General features: G+C 47.6%; 2 long non-coding RNA genes across 2 annotated transcripts in view; both read right to left on the bottom strand.

The window, feature by feature from the left end:
- Positions 1-4,999: 4,999 nt before the first annotated feature.
- LOC114485226 (uncharacterized) overlaps positions 5,000-20,785 on the bottom strand; it is a 25,259-nt gene continuing 9,473 nt past the window's right edge. Inside the window, exons 2-3 of the long non-coding RNA XR_003678711.2 lie at positions 8,902-9,109; positions 5,000-5,289 (exon numbers count right to left, since the gene is read on the bottom strand). This is a non-coding gene — a long non-coding RNA (uncharacterized lncRNA). The remainder of the gene's footprint in view (positions 5,290-8,901; positions 9,110-20,785) is intronic.
- LOC114485227 (uncharacterized) lies at positions 9,175-15,449 on the bottom strand. Its single transcript, XR_003678712.1, has 3 exons — positions 14,747-15,449; positions 11,474-11,533; positions 9,175-9,329 (listed from the first exon to the last, which is right to left on the bottom strand). It is a non-coding gene; the product is annotated as an uncharacterized lncRNA (long non-coding RNA).

The following is a 20,785-nucleotide window of genomic DNA, read 5'->3' on the forward strand; positions in this document are numbered from 1 at the left end:
CCTCTCACTGCTGTGGCCTCTCCCGTTGCGGAGCACAGGCTCCGGACGCGCAGGCTCAGCGGCCATGGCTCACGGGCCCAGCGGCTCCGCGGCATGTGGGATCTTCCCGGACCAGGGCACGAACCCGCGTCCCCTGCATCGGCAGGTGGACTCTCAACCACTGCGCCACCAGGGAAGCCCTACCATCTATTTTGTTGTGAATCTTCTAGAAGTTCATTTTAGATCCTTCCTGGATATTCCAGCCTGCTTTTTAAATTCATCTGAAGCAGAGGCCAACGCATGGCATCCAGTGAGCTGAGCAAGAGGCAAGGGAGAGTGAACAGAACACTGTTCTATCAGGAACAGAAGCCCCATTGGCTTCAGAAGTATGGGCCAGCATGTGGGGCCAGCGCTGGATGTGTCATATCAGACCCTCCTGCAGTGCTGAACAACCCTCAGTGGGTAGTGACTGTGTATTCCAGAGGCTCAGCTGAGTCCAGTGCTGGGGGTGAGGGGGCCTGACACTGGGAATCCCAGCACCACTGGCCTGGCCTTTGCTGCTTAACAGACAAAGTAGGCTGTCAAACCCAGCTCCATTTCTCAATACTATGCAATCCACTCAGAGATAGATGGGTTAGCTGGCCAGATCCAGCTTTTAGGCCACTGGTTTTCAGCATAAAGGAAACTGTTCCTCAGCACAAATCATTAAGGAACTGATAACAATCTGTTGCCAAGGTAGCTATTCTTCCAAGATGCTCAAACAGAGAAATTACTCTGATTACTCAGATAGTCAATAGTGATGTAATTTTGAACCCAGTGGTTATCTGGCATCAAGTCAAAAAGGCACAGCCAAAAGCCCATGCACATTTTTTTTTCTTTGCTTGCAATTTTCCTAAGAGCCCAGGCATGGGAACCTTGTCCACATACCCCAGCCCTTACAGCCAGAGGCAGCAGCAGTATTTGTCATCATGCCTGGGAAAGAGAAGAGGTCCTTTGTGGAGCAACTCGAGAAGGCTCCCATACCAGTCTCCTCTTCCAGCTCTTGTCAATGCTCCCTGCAGAGGGAAGCCCAGAGAACAGTCTGTCAGCTCTTTTCAGGGCTGAGAAAGTCAGGCTTTCTGTCGCCTTGGCTGGGCTGAGGGGCTTGGATCACTGGTCGGCAGCCCAGGATTTACACAGAGAGGAGCAAAGAGGGATGGGAAACATCAGACCTTTCACTGATTGAGAATCAGGGACCCGGAGCTGGAAGAAACCTTCCAATCACCCCGCTCCCTTGACTGATGAGAAATGGAGCCCAGAGAGAGTCACACAGCTCAGCGCCGGGGGCTCCCGCCTGCCCAGAGCCAGGAGGTCTCAGTGAATCAGGCATCTAGCCCGGCGTCTCCCTTCGCTGGACAATCCACTGCATCAGCCTGGCCTCTGTCGTCCGACTCCTCAGAGCCACACTGTGATGCTCCTGACTCTGCTGTCCCCCGATAAAAGAGGGTATTCATATCCAAACTCCTTTCCCACCTCCACCCAGCCGTCCAAGCAGTCTGTCTCCAACACGGTCACCAGCCAGTTCTTTCTAGCTCGTGTCAGTAGGGATGCAGATTCCCAGAAGAGCAACTCCAAACTCTTCAGAATATCATTTCAGACCCTGTGACCATGGAAAGAGTACAGCCGCACAAGGGCTTGAAATCCAAGTCCACCACATTCTTACACTTCATAGTGGTCAAGTTACTTATTTTTCTGAGCCTCAAGGACCTCATCAGTAAAATGGAGGTGGTAAGATACACCAAGGAAGGTTTTAAGAACTAAATGAGAGCCTAGAGAGTGCTCGCAGCATTGTGACTCTGCCTGGTGATTGACAGCTGCTTCTCTTTGGAATCTTCCATCTCACCAGGCAGGCCCAGATCTCAGTGGGTCCCTGCAGGACCCTTCACTTTGGCCATTACTGTCTGCTCTCTTCGGTGATCTTGCTGTAACTGTTTTTCATTCCAAGTAAATGCAGTTCCTGAAATGTTTCCTGCACACCTACTGTGTGCAGGCCCATGTTGAGTGCTGGGGGTGCAGCAACCACTCAGCTTCAGTTTCTGTCCCATGGATGCTCACGGCCCAATGGGAGGGCAGAGCAGCAACTCCACAGGGCAGAGAGGGTCATAGGTGACATACAAACACGACCTGGAGAAGTCGGAGGAGGGGTTGGGTGCTTCATGGTTTGAGTGTTATCCAAATGCCTCTCCTGTTCCAGAAGGAACCTGGTTCCCCTTCCCATGCCAGAGATCCAGGCACCTGGGCTGGGAGAAAGGATTGCTCTGTCTGGCCCCGCAGCATGGAGCCCAGGCTTGACAGTGTCTGAGGGGAAGCCTGAATAGAGAACCAAAGGACCGTCAGCCATGGGCCCTGCTCCCAAAACCTGCCAAGAGTCTGAGGCAGGGATTCACTTGCTTTATTGGGGGGATGCTTTCAAGAAAAGGGGAGAGAGGGAGGGTAAGGCAGGCGATATAGTCTCAGCTGGCATCTGGCTTCAGCCTTCCCAGAGGGTGCTTTGGAGTAAGAACTGCAGCACAGAGTTGACTTCACCATGAGACAAAGAGGCCACACTTTTGTACCCTGTCGCTGTCAGGCATTAGATGGGCTTGTGGGGGAGGCAGGTTGGTGGACACCCCTGGGTGAGGTGGCTTCTGCCGGGCTAAGGACAACTCTGGAGGGAAGGGGGGCAGATCTGAGCCCTCAGCAGCCCACAGCTGGAGGACGGGTGCCCTGGCCACTGCCCTGTCCAACTGGAGGTTTTAGAACAGCAAAAGAAAAGAGACCCTGAAATGCTAGTGTGTGTGTGTGTGTGTGTGTGTGTGTGTGTGTGTGTGTGTGAGAGAGAGAGAGAGAGAGAGAGAGAGAGAGAGAAAGAGAGTCAGAGAGAAGACAGTAATTCTAACAGCTAACGTTTACTGAGCTCTCAACTGTATACTTGCGCCAAGCCTTTTATAAATATATATTTTATAACTACAACCTCATTTAATCCTCTCAAAAACCTTATTAAAATATACATTTTGGGGCTTCCCTGGTGGTGCGGTGGTTGAGAATCCACCTGCCGATGCAGGGGACACAGGTTCGTGCCCCGGTCCGGGAAGATCCCACATGCCGCGGAGCGGCTGGGCCCGTGAGCCATGGCTGCTGAGCCTGCGTGTCCGGAGCCTGTGCTCCGCAATGGGAGAGGCCACAACAGTGAGAGGCCTGCATACAACAAAATAAAAAAATAAAATAAAATATACATTTTGTATATAAGGAAACTGAGGCTCAGAGAGGTTAAGTCAGTTGTCTAAGGGCACACAGAAAGGCCAGTGCTAGGAGTTGAGCTCAGATCTGGATTACTCTACAAATCAAGCTCTCAACCCCTGCCACACTGCCTACTAAGGCTGCCAGGCCTATTTGGACAGGCAGCTTTCAAAAGGGGGCTTGGGTGGTAACACAGATGAACAGAGGTCTCAAGCAACCTTTCCAGGTTCCAAAGCTGGAGTCATTCTGACTCTCCTTGCTCTCTCTTTCCTCCCAGCCATCCATGGCCAAGTCTTGCCTCATGGACCCCTTCAGCCTCCCCGTCATCTGTCCCTTCTCTCTGCCCCTGGTCCGCAGCAGCTCAGGCCCCATTCCCCTCCTAGCTAGAGGCGGACTGGCCTCTCCTACTGGGTCTCTCCTCCCGGCTCATCTCTCTCCCTCCCAGCCATGTGCACAGCCTCGCCAAACTCATCTCAAAAACCCAGCTCCAATCATGTCAATTCCTTGATAAGGCCTTTCACTAACCCCCATCACCCGCTGCAGTAAGCACACTCACTTCAGCCTGGCATTCAAGGTCTCCAAGATGTGGCCCCAAATGTAACCCCAGCCTCATCTCTGCTGCAGGCAAATAGATGATTTCCCCCCATCTCTGCAGGCTCCTGTCTCTATGGGCTGCTCTCGCTCTGCTCTCACCGTGATGTGGCCGCTCCCAGGACATTTGCCTGTTGAAATCTGACCATTTTAGAATTAAATGAGACTTTAGAAATTAAGATAAAAGTCTAATTTTCCAGGTGAGAAAAATGAGACTCAAAAATATATATCGGGGTTTCCCTGGTGGACACACACAAAAATATATATATATATATCGATACATGACGACAGCTATTACCATGAAAGTGCACTATGTGTACTCAGGTAGCATGTACATGTACACACATACACACGCTCACACGCACGTTCCCTCTCAGTCTTTATCCTTCAGTTCTTGCATGCATTTCACTCTGGACCCTTGCTGCTGGGGCTGCCTCTCCCCCAGCTGGTTTAATGAAGAGCACATGGTCTTCCTGGTGAGAGGAGAGACTAAGAAATGGAAGAGCAATCTCAGGAATGGAGATTGGATCACAATCATGGTCCCAGCCCTGACTGTGTACTAGAATCATCTGAGAAGCTTTTAAAATTCTCAATGCCCCGCAACGGGAGAGGCCACAACAGTGAGAGGCTCGCGTACCACACACACACACACAAAAAATATATATATATATATATCGATACATGACGACAGCTATTACCATGAAAGTGCACTATATGTACTCAGGTAGCATGTACATGTACACACATACACACGCTCACACGCACGTTCCCTCTCAGTCTTTATCCTTCAGTTCTTGCATGCATTTCACTCTGGACCCTTGCTGCTGGGGCTGGCTCTCCCCCAGCTGGTTTAATGAAGAGCACATGGTCTTCCTGGTGAGAGGAGAGACTAAGAAATGGAAGAGCAATCTCAGGAATGGAGATTGGATCACAATCATGGTCCCAGCCCTGACTGTGTACTAGAATCATCTGAGAAGCTTTTAAAATTCTCAATGCCCAAGCTGCAACCCAGACCAATTGTACCAGAAGCCTGGGAGTGGGATCCAGACATCAGCATTTTTTTTTTTTTTTACAAGAAAAGAGTGTCCACTGCTGTATAGCACAGGGAACTCCACTTCACTGTAGAAACTAGCACAACACTGTAAAACAACCATACCCCAATAAAAAAGAAAATGGTGGAAAAAAGGTATCCAGAAACAAAAACTTCAACTTGAACAAGAAACAAGAGAACCACCAAACTCTGCATCCCGTTCTAGAAACTCAACCAACATTTTGTTTGCAAATCATTTGTTGATCATCTACTACGTGCCTCGAATACCCAGGCCTTGAGACTGGAAGCTGGCGCCTGAGGACATGGAAATGAAAGGACACAGACTCTGACCTGAAGGAACGCCAGTCCATGGGGCAAATGCTCACATGAAGCAGCCAGCAAGTCCCACACCAGAGGCACGCCTGGGGAATCTGGGAAAAGAGGAAGTAATGAATACTCTTTCAGGAAAAGACTGCACGGAAGGAGTTGACTCAACCTCAGTCTTAAAAGGTGAAGCTGGAGAGAAGGTTCCCAGGCCAAGGATTAGCATAACAAAGGCCCATGGATGTGTGTTTTGTACCCTCACTGGAGGAGCAGTCAGTGCTCCAAGGTGGCTCTGCTGAAGGTTTTGACTTTTATCCACCCAAGCACACCCATTGTGCCTTTTTAAGGACTCCTGCTTCCATTTGCTTTCTAAGGCAAACCCTGCTTATCTCCTTTCCGATTTGTATAGACTCTTTTTTGTTTTTTTTTTTTTGCGGTACGCGGGCCTCTCACGCTGTGGCCTCTCCCGTTGCTGAGCATAGGCTCCGGATGCGCAGGCTCAGCGGCCATGGCTCACGGGCCCAGCCGCTCCGCGGCATGTGGGATCTTCCCATACCGGGTCACGAACCCGTGTCCCCTGCATCGGCAGGCGGACTCTCAACCACTGCGCCACCAGGGAAGCCCTGTATAGACTCTTTACTGGACTCCTAGCCTCCAATCTCACCTACAGCTTAACAGCTACAGGCAAACCTCAGAGATATTGTGGGTTGGGTTCCAGACCACTGCAATAAGAATACCGCAATAAAGCAAGTCACATGAATTTTTTCTTTCCTAGTGCATACAAAAGTTATGTTTACACTATACTGTAGTCAATTAAGTGTGAAATAGCACTGTGTCTTTACAAAAACACATACCTTAATTTAAAATACTTTATTGCTAAAAAAAAATACTTTATTGCTAAAAAGTGCCATCATCTGAGCTTTCAGTGAGTCATAATCTTTTTGCTACAGTAACAAAGATCACTGATCACAGAACACAATAATGAAAGTTTGAAATATTGTGAGTATTATCAAAATGTGACACAGACATGAAATGAACAAATGCTGTTGTTAAAATGGTGCTGATAGTCTTGCTCAATGCAGGGTTGCCACAAACTTTTAATTTGTAAAATCACAGTATCTGTGAAACATGATATAGTGAAACAAATAAAACAAGGTATGCCTCTACTATAAAATTCAGTTTTCAAACAACAATCATTTTGTTACATCTTAAGATCGTGTTTGCATCTGAACCGGGTTCAGCTGGGTGAGTCATCTGCTCCATGTGGTGTCCACTTAAGTCACCCAGGGCTTCATAGCTGGCAGATAGGCTGGTGTGGAGGGTCCAAGACAACTTCATCCACAGATATGGCATTGTGGTAGAGCTGGCTGGAAGCTGGAGGGCCTAGATGTAGGCTTCCTAGCATGGCAATCCCAGAGTAGTCTGTCTTCCTACGTGACTCAGGGCCCCCAGAGAGAGTCCCAAGATTGAGGAGACAGAAGCTGCCAGTGTCCAAGCCCAGGTGTTACTCCCACCAAATCAGTCACAGAGCCTGCTCAGTGTCAAGAAAGATCCTCTCTCTCTGGGAAAGGAATGTCCAGGAATGTATGGATATCTTTAGTCTGCCCCAGCCTTACACCCATTTCCAGATTAACCTCCCCAATTTAAGAGTCCTCGGTTACCCCAAAAACAGTTACAGTGGTTTCCCTTTGCCTACAGGATAAATTCCAAATTGCATATTCTGGATCCATGGGCCTTCAACATTTGACACAAAACATCTTTCCAATGTTGGGAGACACTTCTCCAAGGGTCTCTGGCACTCCTGCACATCTTGCCAAGGCCTCGGTCTCTCTTTAACTGGTCCCAGGCTGTTTCTCCTGGTGGCGTTTGCAGCAAGCACGCTTGAGGGATGAGATATTGTCCGTCTCTCAAAGAGCAGGCTGCTGTAAGGTGGTGGGCTCTCAAGGCCCAGGATCCCTTTCCTGTGTGTCGCCCACCTGTATGGCCCCTGTGGGCCTTGGGGCTCAGAACCAATGTGACTGTGCCGACACTCTGGATCTTGCTATTGCTACAAGTAATAGAGTCCTTGGTCCCCAGCTCAGGAGTTGTATGTCTTCTGTCAGCATCCACGCACTGGGGCAGGCTAACTCATCTGCCTGCAAGCAGGGAAAATCTCAACCCCTTCCCAGCCCTTGGCATCTAGCACATCACCACCACTTCCAGCTACCGCAGCCTACTTATTGCGTCCACAAACACGTAGAAAATTCCTTCTGCCACCCAGAACATCCATAGGTCTCTCGTCTGCCTCATGTCTTTTCACTGGCAAAGCCAAGTTGCACCTCATTACTTTTCACTCACGTCAGGTGTCTTCACAGCACTCCCTGCCTCCGGCCTCTGGTTGGTGGTTCCGGCAGCAATGTCTACGAAGCCCTTTGTGATCAACGCTTGCAGCTGTTAGGGCCTCGTCTCTGAGCACTCTCACTGCAGCAAAACCAAACCTCTCTCTTTCCAGAGCACTTTCATGCCGTTCCTCTTGCCTGGAATTATCCTTCACTGTCTGTCTGACTCATTCTTCAAGGTCCAGTTCCAGAGACACTTCCCCCAGAAAGCGTCCCCTGTTGTCTAGCTACTCAGTTGGGTGTCCCTCCCCCTCCCCTGCCTGCTCCCCCGGCACAGCACACAGAGCAGCATTAACCAGTACCATAAGCGTTGGCCGAGTCTGCTCTTCCAGTATCGTGAGCTCCTTGGAGGCAAGAACCGAATCTTGCTCATCCTGGTATCAGTGCTTAGCTGGGGTGATGCTCAGAAGTATTTCTTTAAAAAAGAATGAATGATACCCAGTCCCTACATAAACACTTTCCTTACCACCTCTGGCCAAAATAATCTCATTCCTCCAAATTCCCAGAGGACTGGTTTTCTTTATGATAGTATATAGGGGGATGTCCCAGAGTTTCTCCCGTGTACCCCTTGAAGGTCAAGATCATATCTCCTTGTTCAAATCAATCTTAGGGGCTTCCCTGGTGGTGCAGTGGTTGAGAGTCCGCCTGCCGATGCAGGGGACATGGGTTCGTGCCCCGGTCCGGGGGGATCCCACATGCCGCGGAGCGGCTGGGCCCGTGAGCCATGGCCGCTGAGCCTGCGCGTCCGGAGCCTGTGCTCCGCAAAGGGAGAGGCTACGACAGTGAGAGGCCCATGTACCACAAAAAACAAAACAAAACAAAACAAAAAAAAACCCACAAAAAAAAACCAGATCAATCTTAGATCATTTTGGAGTTTTTCTAGCTTTCCATTTTGTAGATACATTATTTTAAACCCCCTAAAAACCTAACCCAAGGATAGCAAGAAGAGCTATAGAGTATGTTAAATTTTATTTGGATCAATGGACAGATTTCCAACCAGCTCTGAGCACATGCTAATTTGCATTTCTACTTCTAATATAATAACCAAATCAATCTCCTAGGAGAAGAGAAGGGTACTTTTTCTCACCTCTGTCTATTCACCACCTCTGAGCAGGGGTGAATTTATTCAAGATTCAACAAATATTTATTGAGCGTCTAATAACATTCCCACCCCCAGGCACCTGGCCAGTGTCCCAGGCAGTGCATTGGCAGGGAATGGAGCTCTGCTTTTATTTATAGGTTGGAGATGGAGTGGAGTCCCCACTGCAGCATTGACATGCAAGCTTCCTAGCAGTTAATCAGAAAAATCTGAGAATCCAAAAAGATCGTGAACAAACATACGGATTGATGGCCTTTGACAGCTATACTTCAAATGTGGTTTGTCCTACTCTTTCTCCACTCTTCACGGCACATTTCTCCCAGAAGCAGTCTGGAACGTTCAGCAGCTCAGTTCAGAGAAGGGCTATCCACAGGCAGCACTGGAGGGCGGGAAGAGTGTAAACGGTCACTGGGCAGAGCTGCTCCCAAGCAACAAGGCAGAGGAAGAGTCCTGTGAGGAGAGAGCGGGGCTTTCTTGTCAAGTCACCTTGAATCTCTTTCCAATTCTAGTTTAGTTTCTTGAGAAAGATAGACGTCTCTGCTATTTTGTCACACCCAGTGTATAAGATGGAAAATAGCAATATACCGAAGTTAGAGTCCAGTCAATTTCACCCTGATCACTGTGAGGTTCTGTGGCCTGAGACCCAAGATCTGGATGTAGCTGGTAAAATCTGGAGAAAGTGATGTTTCAGTTAAGAGCAGTAGTGTGGTTCAGGGTTAAAAATGTGGTCTTTCAAGTCAGAGAAGGACTCTAGTTCTACTTCTGCCACCTACCAATAGGGTGATCATGGGTGTGCAAGTTATAGTTCCTCTTTGAGCTAATTTTTCTCATCTGTAATCAGAAACGATAAAACTACCTCTCAGAGTCATTATGCTTTCACCATGTGATAAATTCTACCCTTCCTGAAATTCCTACTCTTCTTGACATAGCCCTCAAACATTAATGTGACTTTCCCTGATCCACCCCCCAACCCCAAGAGGAGGTGTGCAGGCCTCTGATCTGCCTTCCTTTCAGGCTCCTTTGTCAAACAAGGCAAATACCTGATTCCTTTCATCGCTGTATGATGGGAGGTATTGTGACCGAACCATGATCGTTTTGCCTGACGTGCAGCAAGCCGAGATACTGAGACGCTGAGGTTTGCAGCAAAGAGAGGGTTTACGCTCAAGCCACGGGGTATTTATGAGATAAAGAATAAAGCAGCAGGGCGGTCTGAGGCGTGGAGAGCGTGGGGAGAATAGTGAAAGGCGATTGAAAAAAGGTGCGGTAATTGTCACTCTGTCCAGGTGCAACTAAGCTACAGGTTTCTGCACGTTCAAAATGGAGGCGCTTAGCACGATCTGAGGGTGGAGTTTTGGGCCCTCTGACGCCAAAAGGTCACTGAGCTGACACGCATGCCCAGTTGGAGGGTTGGTGGTCTTAACCGGTCTTAACCAGCTCAGCTCAAACTAGACACAGCTGACTCCACATTCCTGGAAAACAGCCCAGGCAACTATCTTATTAGGCTACAGTGCCACTTGGAGGACATACAAGTCTTTTGTAGCAACAATTAAAACAACCTTGATTAGTGAAGGCAGGTTACAGGTGAAATGGATTTAACTAATGATTACCCAGGGTTTCAGTATGTTCTCTCTCTCCTCCCACCCCTAACCAGCTAAAGATAATTTTGTCTTTTCCTACTCAGATTTTCCCTCTTCCCTACTCCATAAAGAGTTTAGACCCCGCTCACCACAACTAGAGAAGGCCTGCTCGCAACAACGAAGACCCAAAGCAGCCAAAAATAAAATAAATTAAATTAAAAAAAAAAAGAAGTTAGTCTTTACTAACCAAGTTATAAAATGTTTGTGTTAACCCTGGAAACAGGGGTAGAGAGAAACAGGCCCTGAACTGTAGGAGGAAACTAGGCATCAGAAAGAACTCAAAGGGAATTTGACAAGTGAGATGCTCTGGAGCATCTATTATCTGCTAGGAAATAGACAAAAGAGATTTTGGAAGGGTTTGAGGAGTTATGAATTTGTTCCCCATTAATATTCCTTAATTCCAGCGGTGGTCAGGGAGAGGCCTGGACAGGGTTCTGTGTGAGAGTCAGCTTCCCCCCCCCCCCCCACTATCCTGTCCCAGAGCTCCTGCCTTCTCAGCGAGGGTCCTGCACTTACCACATTTCATGTGGCAAAAGAGGGAGATTTATTTTGGATATCAAAACAAATGGTGATCCCAGAAGGTTGCTGAACTTGGGGATAACTGGGACCCCCAACTGTCTCCAGCAGTTTGTGCTCTGATATTCTCTCTTCCCTTAATATCTTCCCCTTTCCTCATTTCCATTTTTTTACATCTTATGTCTTTATTTTCAAGGAAATGATATATTGCTTCTCAGCACAAACTTGGTCTCTGCTTTTTATTTTTATCTTTCTTTTTCTGTTGTCTCTCAAGATGAACAAAGTAGCTTCCACCCAGTCCATCATTTCCCCAGAGGGAGGTGTCCTGGCCTGGCCTGGCCTGAAACAAACACCGAGGGAGCACCTACTTGGGGCATCCCCAGGCCAGGCACTGGGCATGAAGTAGTTGAAGATACACTTCAAGAGGCTATCTAATAAATCATAGTTTTAACCTCCTCTTCGATCCAAAAGTTTTAGGTGAGGGGTGTGTGTGTGTGTGTGTGTGTGTGTGTGTGTGTGTGTGTGTGTGTGTGTGTATTTCATAGGACAACATAAGGAAGTAAAAAGACACCTCTGTGGTCTTCTTCAAAGTCCATAACCCAAATATAATCATGAGAAAAACATTAGACAAACCCAAATTGAGGGATATCCTACAAAATACCTGACCAATACTCTTCAGAAGTACCAAGGTCATGAAAAGCAAGGAAAGACTGGTAAAATCCTAAAAAAAAAAAAAAAAATCTGTTGTTTAGTTATTCGGATTGCACCAGTGTGAATTTCTTATTTTTGACAAATATACCATGGTTATACAAGATGTTAACATGACGGTAAGCTGGATGAAGGGTATATGGGAACTCTGTACTATCTCTGCCACTTTTCTGTAAATCTAAAATTATGGCAAAATTTTAAAAAATAAGGAGAATGCACAAAAATGAATCAATAGTTAAAGCAAATACTCAAGCTGATATAATTCTATTTGGAGTTTTTTTCCCCCTAATAATCAATAAAACAGATTGAAAAAAAAGACTAGACACATCCATAGCAAAATGTTGATAGATGTTAGTGCAAGATAGTGATAGATAATTTTACTTTCGTTTCCTGCATTTCTCAATTTCCTTCCATGAATATATTTATTATTAACTTTGTAATAATTGTTTTAAAAATAAAACATTATTTTACAAGTCATGTGGAGAAAAAGTGACCTACACTCTGTGTAGGTCAAGAAGGCCCAGAGGCCAGAAGATGCACCCATTATAATTCTGTCTGGAGCTGAGGAGAAATGAGACGAAGCCCTGGAGAGAAGGGAGGGAGCTTTCCAGGAAAGTGGACCATTGGAATGCAAAGCTTGTTCAGGCTCTGACACGCTCAGGGGGACACAAAGGCCTTCAGCACTTTTGGCAGTAAGTGCTCTCCCTGCATGAGCAAGAAAAGCGTCTCTGCGGGGTCAGTCACCTCTCTGGGTCCTCCCCGCCGACAGTCAGGATGCAGGAAATGTCTTCCAGGTTTGAGTGGCCTGTTGCCAATCACTGAAAGGGAAATAGCAGGAACGTGGTCTGGCTGCCTGGTGTGAACAGGGCAAATGCACATGTGGGTGGTGGGCAGGGCAAGATGGCTCTGTTCACTGGAGGCAATGACATGCCAGGTCCCAAAGTAAAGGTGAGCTTAGGGTGGTCCAGTGACAAGTGTAGGAAGCACGGCTGCTCATACAGCAATGAAAGGCTCGCTGGTGAGTTTAGAAACGACCAGACTGAAGGGTATGTTCAGTCAGCAAAACAGATAGGTAATATTTCTCTTCCCCACCTTCCAAAGGTCTTGATGAGGCCATAGGACCAAGGAGAAACTTTTACACCACTAGTCAGTCTTTTTCATTTGACTAACCAGGGAATGCAGAAATTCAATTACCTGGCAGTCACCCAGAAACTTAAGGAAGGGGATTTGGCAAAATGCAGCAGTTTCTGCAGGATTCCATCTCATAATCTTGATGAAAGTGATGTTGAGTCATTCCTTCATTCCCTTACCTTAATGCATTCATTCTTAAAACCAATGTTTATTGAGCATGTTTTGTACCAGATTACAACAATCCTAATGCGCCCTCCTTAGGTAAACTAAGACATGGGTCGAGGTGGACTAAAGTGGGGGTCTGGAAGGAACAGAGCATTACAGCAAAAAGTGTGCTGAGTCCATGACTTAGAGAGGTCCCTAGGCAAACCAGCAGCATTGTATTTTATATGACATGGCCTCAGCTTTTCCAGATTCATTACACTCTTCTCTTAAAAGAAAAAGAAAAAACTATAGCAAAAGAAGAGGTCTCTTTTTTTTTTTTTTTTTTTTTTTTTTGCGGTAGGCGGGCCTCTCACTGTTGTGGCCTCTCCTGTTGTGGAGCACAGGCTCCGGACGCGCAGGCTCAGCGGCCATGGCTCACAGGCCCAGCCTCTCCGCGGCATGTGGGTTCTTCCCGGACCGGGGCACGAACTCACGTCCCCTGCATCGGCAGGCAGACTCTCAACCACTGCGCCACCAGGGAAGCCCTTTTTTAATTTTATATTTATTTTTGGCTGTGTTGGGTCTTCGTTTCTGTGCGAGGGCTTTCTCCAGTTGCGACGAGCGGGGGCCACTCTTCATCGCGGTGCGCGGGCCTCTCACTGTTGCGGCCTCTCCCGTTGCGGAGCACAGGCTACAGACGCGCAGGCTCAGTAGTTGTGGCTCACGGGCCTAGCCGCTCCACGGCACATGGGATCTTCTCGGACCGGGGCACGAACCCGTGTCCCCTGCTCTGGCAGGCGGATTCCTAACCACTGCGCCACCAGGGAAGCCCAAGAAGAGGTCTTTTCAGTGTCAAAAGGAAAACTCAGATGTCACTGTAGCTTCAGAAGCTTTCTCTAATTGCTACAGAATCATGGCCTAAGGGCAAAGGTCAAATGATAGATGTTTTTTGACTATAATGACCAGCTAGGAAGTTTCAAAGAGCATTTCAAAAGAGTTTAGGTGGCAGAGCACCTGGACGTCATGAGACCTGGAGTCCTTTCCCAAATCCCCAGTTTCCTCTTTTATATGGGTGGTCCTGCTACCTACCTCATGGGGTCATTGCAAGGACGAAATTATGTATATGACTCATTCAGCACTTGTCTGGCACATACTAAGACTCAACAGATGTTAGATATGAATTTAATACTGAAGTACTATGACATGTTGATATGTTAAATTCCATGACATAAACTAATTTTACCTAATGAAAATATGACTGTGTTCCAGATATGCAGGAATTCTTTACCTCATTAAAAATACATAAGTTATTAAACACTTTCTTGAATGTTTAAAAATTCATATTCACTTAACACTTGTGTATTTGTTTATCTGCCAGCTGACAAGCAGGATCAGCTACCAAAGGTATATAAAAACTTGTTGGAAAAGAAGCTGAACTTGAATCCATTCTATCCGCTGACATAATTTCCTTGTGACATGGGACACAGCCATCGTTATTCAATGCACTCCTTTGGGAATCTTCAGAAGTGTCCTTTGGAAGCAGAATCTGAGAGCCGCGGGATTGGACAGAATATTTATAACCACTTGCTTTTAAAGAGAACCAGTTAGGATTCGTAATGAGGCCATGAAAATCGCCCTGCTTTGTGCCAACCTCTCTAAGAATCCAGTAAATCTGAGAAATCCTAGAACTCAAGGAAAAGAAAACAGTGCAAATGCTCAGGCTGATGAGCTCGGCAGCAAGGCAAGATTCTGCTGCGTAGAGGACCTTATCATCTATCTTATTAAGTGATGGGACACTTTTGAGAGTGAAAGGGGCCCTATTAAAAATCATTCCAAGATAGCAGTTATACACACACAGCTTGTCCCTGCAAACCAGGACACATGGCCACCTCCTCCGCAGGCAGCTGAGCCCCTGAGATACTTCTGGGCAGCAGACAGTGCAGAGACTCACGTGCTCACACTTGCTGTCCAGGCTTCTCCACATGGTCGGTGAGGGAAGGGGGGAGGCTGGGCGTCTCTACACCCATGAGGACAGCTCAGAGGTGGGAAATGGGTGAGCAGATCAATGCCCTCACTGCAACTGAAGAAACTGAATCTTCAGGACAAGCACTGAATTTTCCAAAAGAAAGTTTGGGAGTAAATTTGAGAGAAGGCCTCCAAAGCCTTCTTCCCATAATTAAAAAAATGATTCAATCTGGTCCATGAGCAGGTCTTTAAATGGCTTCCTGTGCCAGGTGCGGAGGCCAGACGCTGGGGACCCAGAGGAAAACAGGAGCCATGAATGGGAGAGACGAAGCTTTCTGCCCATACATGCAGTTTAGAGCAACCAGTCCCAGATCAGAGGCAGCAGACAAGCCACGGGGCACAGAGGAGGGAAGGGAGGACTCCAGCTGGGGAGGTCAGGGATGCTTTGCTGAGAAGAGCATGACTGCGCTGAGCCTGGAAGGCGGGGCAGGAGGCTAAGAGGCAGGCAAGGAGGGAACACTGCTGGTGGAGAGAACGGGGTACACAGGCTCAGGGACATGCAATGAGGGGCAATTTGGAGACCAGAGTAAATGCAATCAAGGGAGGAGCTGAGTAGGAGAACCAAAACTGGGGGCATATGTCAGGCCTGCCCTCAGTCACTGTGGGAGTTGCAGCAAGAACACAGTGAAGGTCCCTGGCCCCTGACCCATCCTAACCCCTACCTCCCATCTCCTACCATAAAGGGTCTCATGACCATGCATGTATGTGGCCACCTCAGCCCAGTCCCTCCATGCCAGCTTGCAGATAGCTGCCCCTTGGCTATCGCTTGTGTGCACAACTAGGGAGAACAACTAGCTGTGCAGTCTCCCCCAGAGAAGACAGAACCAGGGAGGAGGCCCCACAGACCCAGAAGCAGGCTCAGTGCGTTTGGGCAGGTATTCCAGAATCCCAGGTAACTGGGGCATGGTCTCAAAAGGAGTGCACAGGCTCTGGTAGGTAGATCCCTAAGCCCCGTGGACTCCTGGGAGAGGGGGGTCCCTGGGGAGGGCCAGAGCAGGGTCTTCGAAAGTGTAGGGCCTAGGGCAAGGGCCACCATTGCCCAGGACCAATGGCCATTCTTACATGAACTTCACCCCCACTCCCAAATCCTGACTCCCCTTTCATTCGCAGGGGATCTGGCCTTGCAGGCCTCCTCAGTACCAGGAGTACGTTTACAAATGATCCTGCCAGACTTGAGGTCAGAGCCTCCTTGCTGGCCCTTTAAGAACCCTCTAAGTTCCAGAAGCTTCCCTCAACATGTGAAAATCCTTAAAACCTCATCTGGAGGTCCCATCAGAGCTCTCGACTCTTACCTGGAAAAGACACCCATGCCCACCCCCACCCCCAAGGCTCTGATTCAACTGGCCCAGGAGGAGCTCAAGAGTCATAATTTGTTCAAGCTTCCAGGTTCTGCTGCACATTCTGAGTTGACGACCTCCAGGACCCCCTCTGAGGTGAAGGGTCGCCACTTCTGCCTACAGTTAGCACATGTTGTTTTTTGTTTAAATACATGGTCTCCCGTATTTATTTTATTTTATTTATTTATTTATTTATTTTTTGGCTGTATTGGGTCTTCGTTTCTGTGCGAGGGCTTTCTCTAGTTGCGGCAAGCGGGGGCCACTCTTCATCGCGGTGCGCGGGCCTCTCACTATCGCGGCCTCTCTTGTTGCGGAGCACAGGCTCCAGACGCGCAGGCTCAGTAGTTGTGGCTCACGGACTTAGCTGCTCCGCGGCATGTGGGATCTTCCCAGACCAGGGCTCGAGCCCGTGTCCCCTGCATTGGCAGGCAGATTCTCAACCACTACACCACCAGGGAAGCCCCAGTTAGCACATTTTAAAAAAACCTATTTTGCCTTTTTTCGTTAGGATCTCATACTTTCTGTTCAGAAGTAAGACAATTTCTTGGAGACCTCCAGGAAATGCTCTGTTCCCAAACCTTCCTCCATACACTCTTTTTTGAGAGGAAATTCATGCATCTCTCCATCTATTCATCACACACACAGGATCCCAGGCCTCATGCCACTGGGGACACAGGGGTGAACAAGACAGACACAGTCCCACCCTCAGGGAGCTTCCATCCTCATGGGGGGGGGGACATGTTAAACAAGCATGACAATACATTGCAATTACGATGGGTAATTTGAATCAAAGGAGGGTATATCTGGGCATCCTACCCTAATCATCAAGGGTCTTCCTTGGAGACCCGACATTGGAGCCAACCAGCAGGACAAGTGAGATTAACTGAGGGTGAGATTGGCCTGGGGAGGTGGGGGTGGCAGAGCGTCCCAGGAATGGAGTCTTGAGGGAAGAGACACCAAAACACCAATGTGGCTGGAGCATGGAGAGAGGAGGGGGAGAGGGAGAGAGCGGGGCAGGATGGGGCTAGGGAGGCTGGCAGAGCTCAGACCCGGGGGAGGGGAGGACTAGAGAGTGTACCAGTTACCTACTGTTGTGTAATTAGTTACCCCAAAATTTAGTGGCTTAAAACTACAAAAACATATTACATCACAGAATTTCTGAGGGTCATAAACCCACAGCACCTTAGCTGAGTGGTCCAGCTCAGGGTCTCTCATGAGGCTGCAGTCCCTGACGGCTCCAAGGGATCTGTTTCCAGGGAGGCTCACGCACTTGGCTGCTGCCTGGAGTCCAGGTCCTTGCCTCCTGGGCCTCTGCACTAGGAGAGAGCCCATGAAGTGGCAGCTGGCTTCTCCCAGAGTGAGTAATCTGAGGGGGGCACCAAAAATGGAAGCCACAGTCTTTTATGACCTAATCTCAGAAATGACAAGCCATCCTTTCTGCCCTATTTCATTGGCCAGAAGGTCGTCTAAATCCAGTCCACACCCAAGAGAGGGTGTTACATGAGGGTGAGAATACCAAGATGTGGGGACCATTTGGGGTCATCTAGGAAGCTGGCCTCACAGGGAGCATAATCAGATTCGTATCAAAAGAACCATGCACCCATAAAGGAATTTTCTGGAGTGATGGAAATATTCTATATCATGATAGAGGTTACACAAATGTAAACCTTTGCCAAAATGCGTTGAAGTGTAAATCTTAGATGCATTATTGTTTAAAAAGATCGCTGCTTCTGGGAAGATGGAGTGGATATACTTTTCTCTGTTCTTCCTGTTGAGTACAAATAAAAATCCTGAACATTATATATATATAATAAACATAAGAAGATTCTGAAAGGGGGAGAGAAGGTGCAGACCAGCTAGGCACCTGATGACAACATGGGTTTTCTTTTTGTCTCGTAGACCCCAGCTTTGGAACTAAAGAAGGCAGCAATCTGAAACATCAACAAACGCAGACCCAAAACGTCCTAAGAGAAGCCCGCTTTCTCTAGTCAAAGGACCAGGAAAGGGGCATCTGCAAGATAGAAAACTTTTGGACAATGACCGCCCTACTCCAGCCAAACACCATAGAAAACCTGCGGCCACACAACCTGGGTGAATCTCCAAAGAACTATGCTGAGTGGAAAAAAAAAAAAGCCAATCACTAAAGGTTACACACTGTATGATTCCACTTATATAACAATCTCGAAATGACAAATTTATACAAATGAAGGAAAGTTTAGTGTTAATCTAAGAACAGTTGGGGAGGCGGAAGGAGAGGGAAGACAGTGCAGCTATAAAGGGCAGTGTGAGGGATCCTCGTGGAGATGGCAGTGCTCTGTGTCCTAACTTTCCTGGTCAGCACCCTGGTGGTGACACTGTACTGCAGTTTTGTGACTGTTACCATTGGGAAAAACTGACTAAAGGGTGCAGGGTTCCCTCTGTATTGTTTCTCTCTGAGTGTATTACTTCTAACACTTGCATGTGAATCTACAATTATTTCAAGATTAAAAAAATATTTTTAAAAAGGGCCACATATGTTATGATTTTACCTATATGGCATTCTGGGGCAAAACAAAAAAGGGGCAGAAAAAGATCTGTCTTGCAGGAGCTGAGTGTGGGCTTGACTTGCAGGTGACTCTAAAGGGGCAGCGGGGAACTTCCTGGAGTGACAGAAATGTTCTAGACCTTGATTGTGGTGGTGGTTCCCTGAGTATATGTGGTTATCAAAATTCAGAACTGTGCACTAAGAAGGATGAATTATACTGTATGTAAATGATACCTCCATGTAGCTGTTTTTTTAAAAGATCGTATGTCCAAAGAAGTGATTTTCCTCATCTCTTTGGTCTCTGAAACTTTTCTTCAAAGGAAATCTCACGTGGATTTTTTAACCTGTAAAACAGATAAAATTGGGAGTCTGCACTTGAATTGCATAGGGGACGCCCTGTCCCCCACCATCACAAGTAGCCCCAGTGCCTCAGGAAGAGTTGAAGAATGCTGTTCTAAGTCACAAGAAAAAGGCTCGTCAAATCCCTGGCTCTGTGAGTTGTGGGACCCAAGGGGTGGCCTGAGGAAAACAGCTCCAATTCATGAGCTGGGTTTCCTAGTCAGCAACTTGGAAACTCTGAAGGCAGTTCCATACTCCTGGGTGTCAGGTTGAGGCAGTGAATCTCCACTGTGAGCTGAGAGCAGCACTGACTGGTGCCCGAGAAGGCCCGGCGGCGAGTGGTGTTAATAAAAAGTGGTCGTGTTCAAAAGAGGCCCAAAGGCACTCAAGTGAAAATCAGCGGACTGCCTTGGTAGTGCTGGAGGGATGCAGGAGTCCCGAGAGAGCAAGCTGTGGTTGTTGCAAGTGGGACAGCCGCTGCCAGCTGCCCATACCCACTGGCTTTCTGTCTGTCCCTGCCCCAAATGGGAAACGGAGGGGAAATGGCTTACCTTACAATATCCTTAGAAGCAAGAGGCTCTCTTGAGGCACCTACATCTTTTTTTTTTTGTTGAGGCACCTACATCTTTTTTAGCTCCATCCTTGAAGAGAATCTCCCAAAAAAGGGATTCCGGCGGATGCTTCTGGAATTGGTTCTGTCAGCACTGAGTCTGCACCTTCTGGATGACCCGGTGAATCCTGCATCCTCTGACTTACCCCAGATTCCCAGCTGTCACCTTAAGAGCCTCCTTCTCTTGGGTGCTTTTTTCCTGAACCAGTTTTAGGTGATGGAAATTTGTGAGTTTGGTGTTGACAAAGAGGGTCTCTCAAAATTGCCTCATACAGTCAAAGAGTAGAGTACAGGCCACTCAGATCTAAGAAACAGAGACTAGGGGATGAGACCCTCCTTTGCCAGACTCACAGCTTCACTGGCTCCCTTCAGTACCTGGTAGACATATGCTGCAAAGGAACGTGTATGGAGACAGAAGTTGCTTGGTCACCATGGTGATGAAGATGTGCTACTTGCATCATACAGGGCATCCTATATATTTAGCAACAGCAATTAGAAAGGCTGCAGTTGCATTCAGCTGGGGCACATGACTGGCTGGTCTGAGCATCTTGAACAAGATGCAGTCCCCACAGAAAGGCCTCGATGAGATTTTGGTGAGGTCTGAAGACCTCCCCGTGACATAGGCCAGTCTTTCTAATGAGCCTGATTTGGGGGAGGCAGCATGGTAGAGCAAGCCTGTGTGGCTAAGACACTAAACAAGGATGGAAGGAAGGTTGTGGATGCCAGAGATATTTAAACAGTGGAATAGTTTTCCAGCTTCCAATTCCTGGAGCCACATTAATGAGATGAAAGACTCTCCAAGAACTACTAATTTTACTGCATGACCCAGGTTCCCATTTGTTCTCCTTGCAACGAGATGAAATGTTACTATCTTAGCAGTCATATCGTGGGAAGGCCTCAGGAAAATTCTCTCCCTGGGGCCTGAGATTCCCTCATACTGCTTGCTATTTAATGACTTTTTTCTCTTATTTTGAAAACAGCTGAGATTAATAATCTTCTATGCTGGGTAGAGGGGGTGATGGGTAGTAATAATATTTTGATTATTTACTGTATACCAGGAAATACACAAAATGTTTTACATTTATTTATTTTAAAGGGTGAGATTCATGTAGCATACGATTAACCATTTTTTTTTTTTTTTTTTTTTTTTTTTTT

Source organism: Physeter macrocephalus, unplaced genomic scaffold (genome assembly GCF_002837175.3).
Source record: "Physeter macrocephalus isolate SW-GA unplaced genomic scaffold, ASM283717v5 random_785, whole genome shotgun sequence".
NCBI classification, from domain to species: Eukaryota; Metazoa; Chordata; class Mammalia; order Artiodactyla; family Physeteridae; genus Physeter; species Physeter macrocephalus.